A 9,167-nucleotide genomic window follows, 5' to 3' on the forward strand; every position below is an offset into this window, starting at 1 on the left:
TGCCATTTACAATACTTACGATCTCATGTCATTAATATTGAGAATCAAATTCACATACATCTTCCGTCGAGGTTAGTCACTAACTTTTTCGAATCAAACACGAGAAAAATCGATAGATTTAACAGACGGGAAAAAATAAGGCTAATGAACAAATTTCATCGTATCATCGATAAACAAAATAAAGGCTTCAAGTCCTTTGAGAATATAGATTGATCGAAATGGATTGTCAACGTCAGCAGCAAACAAATTCCAGAGTCGGTACTGAAAATTCTCAGCCTCGGCGAAGTTCGGTATCCCCATAGACCGCAACAATAAAAAAAATTGCATGCGTTCAACCTTAGATGTTATTAAAAATTTCGAGTTTGATTGTTGCAAAATTGATGGCGATGCCATTGATGAAACACGTGGTTTGATTGCTAATACTTTACATAAATTTTTAAGCAAGGATAGACATTTAAATTATTTAGACAGTCACATCTTACGTGAGTTCATAAAATGTAAAAAATATTTACGTGACAATGACGATATTTTTGTTACGAAAGCTGACAAGGGCCAAACAACGGATGTTATAAATAAGAAAACGTACATTGACCAAATGAATTTGTTACTTGACGATCAAATGACTTATAAAAAATTAAAAAAGGACCCAATTAAACGCATTACAACTAAACTTAACGAGCTTATCAAATCATGGCACACCAATGGCATCGTCGATGACCGTACTTATAAATTCCTTAACTGCACTAACGGTAATCTCCCGAGATGCTACGGATTACCTAAAATACATAAACACGGTTTTTCCTTGCGAATCATCGTTTCCGCTGTAGGTAGTCCACTTTACAATGTAGCTCGTTTCATCCACAACATATTACATGAATCCATACCGAAACCTAAGTCATACATTAAAGATAGTTGGACCTTTGTGTCTGATATTAACAATTTTAAAATTAATCCGGACGAATTGATGGTCTCTCTTGACGTCACTGCACTATTCACTAATATACCTAAAGATTTAGTTATGGAAGGTATAAAGAATAGATGGAAATATATTTCCCGTAAGACTGATTTCAATTTAGAACAATTTTTATACGCGATTCTTATCTTATCTTCAACAAGTTTTCAGTTTGACGGACAATTTTATGCACAGGTTTTCGGTAGCCCTATGGGTTCCCCTCTCTCTTCCATCCTTGCGGACATTGTTATGGATGATCTTGAGACTTCCTGCTTGAAACAGTTAGGTTTTGCGATCCGATTTTTTTGTCGTTATGTTGACGATGTCTTCGCGATAATTCCGAAGTCTAATATTGATGAAATTTTAACGGTTTTCAATAATAATCATCCTCGATTGAAATTTATTTACGAAATTGAGGAAAATAATTCAATCAATTTCTTGAATACGCCCAAGCAGCATTTTGACGTCCGCCCGACGTTAAGATAAACACACTTAACGTTGGTATCCAACGTTTTCGCTACGTCGTTTCAACCCTCTTTTGCACTAATTTGGGCGAGTTCCGTTTCTCGTATTTAAAATATGACAAACGATAGTATAAGAATGGTATGTACGGTACAACTTGAAACAACCTAGCTTCCGAAGCGCGGATCTAGCTCGCGGCTGGTCAGGGTTCGGAATAGGCGCGGAGGAAGACACAAGACTCGGTTAACAGGTGAAACGTAACAAAGATTTATTCCAGAATAAGTGCTCGCGGTATTTACAACGGGTTAATATATACAATCACAATTGTTCGCGACATTTGCAGCGAGTAAATCTGGGCTTGGTGACAAGTGTTCGCGAGATCTACGATGGTTGGGCGTGCGCAAGATACAATAAGTGGTGTGTCGCGGGCGGCGCGCGGTAACACGCGGTACGTGCGGGGCGGAGCCGGTACTTTCGGCGGTCTCGCGGGCCGAATCGTGTTACAATGGGTATCGGTACGAGCCGGTTTTCCCGGGCGGTGCGAATCGGATCGCGGGAAAATAGTGCGAGGCGTGGAGCGCGAAGCGCGGGCAAGATCGCGGCAATTTGGCGCGGTAGGCGGCAGGATCGAGCTTAGTGCGAGGTCGACCACCGAGAAGCGTTTGGCGGTGGCTACGAGCGGCTAGCTCGAGAAAAAACGGCGCGAGTCCGGCCACCGAGAAGCGTTCGGTGGAGGCCGACTGCAAGCGTCGAGAGGTGGAGCGGTATCCGATCGAGAAGCGCTGGGTGGAGGCAGAGAAGCGCTCTGCCCCCGTTTGGATATCCTCGGGGAGGAAGCCGATCGTTTGTCGAGACACGCTCGACGAAGACAGAGAATGCCGAAGGCGCTCTACCCTCTTTGCGGACTGGCTTCGGATAAGCAGATGATCAAGGAAGCTGGTCGTCTGCCGAGACACGCTCGGCGAAGACAGAGAATGCTGGAGGCGCTCTACCTTCTGTCGGACTGGCTTGATGTGGGAACTCAGGATCGGTGCGGTCGGTGAGACGGATGATCAGGAATCGCCAATTGTGCCAGCGACGCCTGGCTTATATACGCGTCACGGCGTGGCAAGGGTAGCGACGGCAATCGCGAGCGCCGGGACGGTACGGCGGAACGATCGGTGATTACGACGTCCCGACGCGACGCCGCGATTGCGTTTGGCGGTCTTCTAGTCCAGTCAAATTAGACATTTGAGCTCGGAAGTGAAGCGGTATTTATGAAACCTTTTTAGGGTTGTTGGGGGGATGTAGAAGAGCTTATTTCTGAGTTGTCGGGTTAATCGGACCGATGGGTTTTTAAGGGGGGGAGGAGGAATGAAAAATTTCGTTTTTTTCGCAATAACTCGGCGAATTTTGACCGTACATGATTGATTAACCTCTCATTTTGTAGCTCTTTTAAAGCCCTACAATTCATTTCGTGAAGACCCTAACTTAAAATCAATATTTGTCGAGTTCTAGCCGGTGAAAGTGGGAAAAAATGTATTTTGTCGCGGTTTTTTTACGTTTATCTCGTTTCCATTAATAGATAGGAATGTGCCGCCACTGACAAAGTTGTAGGGCTTGAAGAGACCTACAAAACGAGAGGTCAGTCGTTCAGATTCGTTAAAAATTGAGCCCAGGAAAGCCTCTGGAAGTCGCGCTTTTAACATTTTTTGTCGAGCGCACTCGACTCGACACGCACCGTCGCGTGGCCGATCGTCGCCGCGGCGCGGCGGCGCGCCGCCGCCGGCGACGATCGGCCACGCGTTAAAAGCACGACTTCCAGAGGCTTTCCTGGGCTCAATTTTTAACGAATCTGAACGACTGACCTCTCGTTTTGTAGGTCTCTTCAAGCCCTACAACTTTGTCAGTGGCGGCACATTTCTATCTATTAATGGAAACGAGATAAACGCAAAAAAACCGCGACAAAATACATTTTTTCCCACTTTCACCGGCTAGAACTCGACAAATATTGATTTTAAGTTAGGGTCTTCACAAAATGAATTGTAGGGCTTTAAAAGAGCTACAAAATGAGAGATTAATCAATCATGTACGGTCAAAATTCGCCGAGTTATTGCGAAAAAAACGAAATTTTTCATTCTCCCTCCCCCCCTTAAAAACCCATCGGTCCGATTAACCCGACAACTCAGAAATAAGCTCTTCTACATCCCCCCAACAACCCTAAAAAGGTTTCATAAATACCGCTTCACTTCCGAGCAAAAGCCTTTTTTTTGTCTAATTTGACTGGACTATTCGGCCGCTTTCGGCACCGCTTGGCGCGGTGAGGCGGTCGCCGCGGTAAGCGGTAAGTCCGTTCGCGGACTTCCTACTGTTACATGGCGTAATTAAAAAAATACGTTGGGCACACCGTGCCCGTTCTCCACCCCGCGGGTGGTCGGCTGGGTGGTCTCGGCGTGGTGTTCCTGCCGGAACGATGCATATTTGGGGGTGCATCGTTACAAACTTATATCATCAGTTGTATCGCACGCTAATAACAAAATGGCACACAATTTCAAATTAAATCGATATATTTATGGTTTTATAACATTTTACATCTCTTCGTAATTTTTAATTATATCTCGGCAGATCAAATTATATTTGGTCAGATCTGATTATATCTGTTCAGATCTGGCCAGATAGAGACAATTTGTAGATCAAATTATATCTGGCCAGATCTGATGAACCAGATCTGGTCATATCTCGGTAGATCTAATTCTTTTTTTCCGGGATGGGAGAGGATAAAAGGGTCAAAATATAATAGATGGTATAAAGAGGTAAATGAAAAAGGGATACCAGAGTATTTAAAAAAAGACTGGAGGAGAGTGGCAAGGTTTAGGTTGGGGAACAAAATGATGATAACTTTGTGATATATTTGTGAATAATACAGCGATACACTCGCGAAGAGAATAAAGGAACGTGTGTATCTCTATCCGCGTAATGAACGTTAGTTAGAAAAAACAAGTCTGCATTGCCCGGCAACCTAACAACAGCAAGCGCCGCTTACACAAAACTAAGAACTAAAGAATATATATATATACACAGGGTGATCAGATTGCACACTACTTAAGAGGATTTTAAAGCCGTCTGTATTACCGACCAAATTCTATATCTGTCCTTGTATAGACAATGATGATAGACAAGGATAGACATGGTTATAGGTTATATTGCATTTATTACAATTAATGTTTTTTTGTAGGCTTTTATTCTTAGTTCCAATTGCACGATATTGTTCTTACATGTTGTCCCTTGGTCATGCCGGTCTAATTTTGTGGATATTTATTGTGAAATTTTTGTACAAAGCAAATATTGTCGTCACGTATAACAAAAAATATTAATTTTTTTTGTTTTTGATATAAATTCGACCACCATGATCTAGATTTTGATGCGTACTTAAACTTTAAAAAAGGATTTTTAAATCCATAAAGCCAATAAAAAGATATACGTTAAGAAAAAAACCGGTATTACAGACGACTTTAGGATCCCCTTAACACCCCCTCTCAATCTGCTATTCCTAATGCACTTCTTAGTTTTTCAAATGATGCAACTGGCAATGATTTTGTCATAATGTCCGCCAGTTGATTAGATGAAGACAAATATTTAACCTGAATAAGACCATCGGCAATCACTTCACGAATAAAGTTATATTTTACGCTGATATGCTTCATTTGTTTGTGTTCTCTAGGTTCTTCTGAGATTTTTATGCACGCTTGATTGTCTTCAAAGATGACAGTAGCCTCTTCTTGTTTGCATCCGAGCTCCGCAGCAAGTTTCGCAGCCAAATTGCCTCACAAGCTGCGTGATTCAGTGCAACATATTCCGCCTCAGTCGATGACAGACTAACAGTTGACTGTTTTCTTGAGAGCTTTGATACGATGCACCTATGCAGCTTGAACACGTAGCCACTTGTAGACTTTCGATCAGTAGAATCGCTTGCCCAATCAGCATCTGCATATCCAATTAAACCGATTGAATTTTCCTGTGATGAGTACTTCAGCCCAAGAGTAGTGGTCCCACGAATATAACGTAGCATGCGCTTAGCATATAGAAAATGCTCATCCGTAAAATTGCTCTGAAATCTGCTGAAATAGTCCGCTGCTGCACATAAATCTGGTCTCGTTGTTAGTGTTACATACATCAAACATCCTATCAGTTGTTTGTACGGCTTCTTTGATACGTTGCTTCCACCTGGTTCAGTTTCAATTTCACCTCCATGGAAGTGGGTTATGGTTTACAGTTTGACATTTCAAATTTTGTTAACACTCTTTCCAGATATTGTCACTGATTTATCTTTATTATCTTCTTTTCAATGTCCTGCTCTAGCCACATTCCGAGAAAATACTTTAAATCTCCGAGATCGGTAATTTCAAATTCTTGCGATAGTTTGTCCTTCATCAATTGAATTTGTGGTAATTATGCAGTTTAGGGGAAGCACCTCCGATGACCTTGACCTTGACATATGTTGTCAAGGTCACCCTCCTGAGTGACCTTCAGAAGGTTTTAGCCGTCGCTTGTTTTTTATTAAAAAGTTATAAACAAAAAAGTTTCGAAAATATAGCAGTTATTTTAAGTACTGAGAGGCATAAACGACTAATATTACGTTTTTCTTTGAAGCAGAGAATACTTTATTTTGCGAGAAAGTCACTGCTTTACCAAAACACAACATTTAAAGCAGTAAATTGTTGATAAATTGAAGTTTTTTTGTTAAAGCAGAGAATACTTTATTTTGCGAAAAAGTCGCTGCTTTACCAAAACACAACATTTAAACCAGTAAATTGTTGATAAATTGAAGTCTTTTTGTTAAAGCAGAGAATACTTTATTTTGCGAAAAAGTCGCTGCTTTACCAAAACACAACATTTAAAGCAGTAAATCGTTGATCACTAACCTACATAGGTTAGTTGACGCGCTTTAAAAGTATTTAAGTGTTTAAAGCGCGTCAACTAACCTATATATGCACCTATATATGCTATATTTTCCAAACTTTTTTTGTTAATAACTTTTTAACGAATAGCGAGCGACGGCTAAAACCTTCTGAAGGTCACTCGGGGTCATGACCTTGACAACATATATCAAGGTCATTGAAATCGGTGAGGTCACCAAACTTTTTTTTGTTAATAACTTTTTAATAAAAAACGAGCGACGGCTAAAACCTTCTGAAGGTCACTCAGGAGGGTGACCTTGACAACATATGTTAAGGTCAAGGTCATCGGAGGTGCTTCCCCTAAACTGCATAATTACCGAATTTGTTTTAGATCGTTTATGATCTGATTATGATTATGTCATCAACATACACTAGAAGAAATGACCTCAATAATCCTTCAATTTTGATTGATAAACCATAGTCAGTTTAACATCTTTTCATGCCGAGTCTAGTATACGTCTTTATTTCAGCTATACGCCAAGAAAGGACTTGGTTTACAATTCTTACTTAAAATACACATCTATCTACACATCATCCATCTTTCTTTTTTACATACCCGCCGCTATACATTGTTATTTACAACCGCTCTAAAGCTGTTTCTATTACTATCCCTACTCACGCTCTTTCCTAACTTATCTCTTCCTCTTTTTTTCCCTTTATCCTATCTTTTTTTATAGCATTCCTTTTTCCTTTTCCATAATCTATTTAACACCTTTCCTTTTTATGCCGAGTCTAATAATAAATTCATGAAACCGTTCATTCCACTTTTTTGGTGATTGTTTCAAATCATATAAAGCTCTAAGTAATTTGCAAACTTTATTATTTATTTCGAAACCTTCAGGCTGCGTCATGTAGACATCTTCTTCAATCGTTCCGTTCAGAAACGCTGTCTTGACGTCCATCTGATGAATGTATAGCTTCTCATGGTTAGCAAGAGCTAGTAATACTCGAAAGGTAATTACTTTGGCAACAGGCGCATACTTCTCATTATAGTCAAAACCTTTTGTTTGGGAAAAACCTTTCGCTACCAGACGCGCCTTGAATTTTTCTATCTCACCTTCTGAATCAAATTTTACACGAAAGATCCATTTATTTTGCACAGGTTTTTGTCCTTCGAAAAGTTGGGTCAACTTCCAGGTTGAGTTCTTCTTCAAAGATTTCAATTTATCCAAAATTGCTTCTTTTCATTTTAGCCAATCGGGTGAGGCCTTTGCTTCAGCCAAATTCATCGGCGTTCCTTCAGCATATTGTTCTGCATTTAATGCACAGACTGCATCTGCTTCCATAGTGAATAATAATCTCCATCCGAGATGACGGTTTCCTTTCTTGTTCACTTCTTCTGGGTTTGTCTTTCTGTTATTCCTCACCGTTTCACCCGATTCTGCCTTCGATGAATCCGTTGTGTCCTCCTTCGAGTTATCGCCCCCTCTTACTTCAGCATCCTCTTTATATGTGTCAATAAATGTTGACGTCTTTGGAAAACACTCTTGTCGAATGTTACATCATGTCCAATGAAGATCTGTCGCTTCTCAACATCCAGAGAATTCATTAAAACTGCTTTAGTTGCTTTTGCATCGAACTTCTTACGTTTTTTCTTTGAAATGTGACAATAAGAAACACTGCCAAAAATGCGAATGTTCTTTACATTAGGTTTCTTACTATACCAAAGTTCAGCAGGAGTCTTTGTAGTCTCAGATCCCCTTTTAATGCACTTGTTGGACTTCAATTTACCAAATAATTTGCAGTCTGGACAGCCGCATTCCAAAAATATTTCTTAAGTCCCGCTAAAAATATCAGTGTCCTTGCTCGTTCAATTATTGTATGATTGTATTGCTCCGCAACGCCATTTTGCTCTGGTGAATACGGAACAGTGCAATTTAATTGTATTCCTTTCTTAGCACAGTAAGCCTTTGTAACGATGCACCCCGTGCGCTAAGCATCGTTCCCGGCTAACGACCGCCGGATGCCGCCCGACCGACGACCAGTCGGGCGAAGACCAGGGCGCGGTGCGCCCACATTTTAAACGTACTTCAAAACGCACCGTGTGCGCGGGCCAAGCGCGGCACCGGTGCCTCCCGACGAGCGACGACGGGAGCCGAGCCGCCCCGAGGACGAGCGCGGCGCCGCGCCGCCCCACCACAGCGCGACGATCGGCGCTCCTAGCGAACCCGCCGCGCCGGGCGGGTATATAAACCGCCGTTCCGGCGAGAAAAAGACACTTCGTCTAAAGATCCGCTTCCAAGACGAAACCTATTCCCGACTCCTAGGGAACACGCCAACGAGGTCCGGTGCTCCGAGCCTCGACTGAGAGCTCTCAGGTGTTCCCGCACTCCCTCAGAACTCACCCCGAAGGCACGGTTACGCGGGGTCGAGCGCGCTCGGCCTCGCAACGAGGGCTCTCGCTGCCGCCGCCCCGGGGCTCCGAAATCTTCCATCCTACGTTACGCGTCCCGCACGCATATTACCGCGGCATCCGCGAGCGTACAGATGTTATGTACTGTAATACGTCTATGTAATATACCGAGCTATGTAATATACCGAGCCCGTCGAGTAACGATACCGCGTTCGTTAGTAAAGACCGCGTCGTCATCGAGTGCACATGCACTACCTGTAAGCTACCGCGTCCGCCTGTGTACTGTAATACGTCTATGTAATATACCGAGCTACGTAATATACCGAGCCCGTCGAGTAACGATACCGCGCTCGTTATCAAGTGCACCCGCACTACTTCTTCGTTGTATATACCGCGTTCTGTCCATCCCTGCGCTACATCAAATACTACCGAGTCCGTCGAATAGCGTGTTACCGCGTCCGTT

The sequence above is a fragment of the Temnothorax longispinosus genome, chromosome 7 (genome assembly GCF_030848805.1).
Source record: "Temnothorax longispinosus isolate EJ_2023e chromosome 7, Tlon_JGU_v1, whole genome shotgun sequence".
Lineage (NCBI taxonomy): Eukaryota > Metazoa > Arthropoda > Insecta > Hymenoptera > Formicidae > Temnothorax > Temnothorax longispinosus.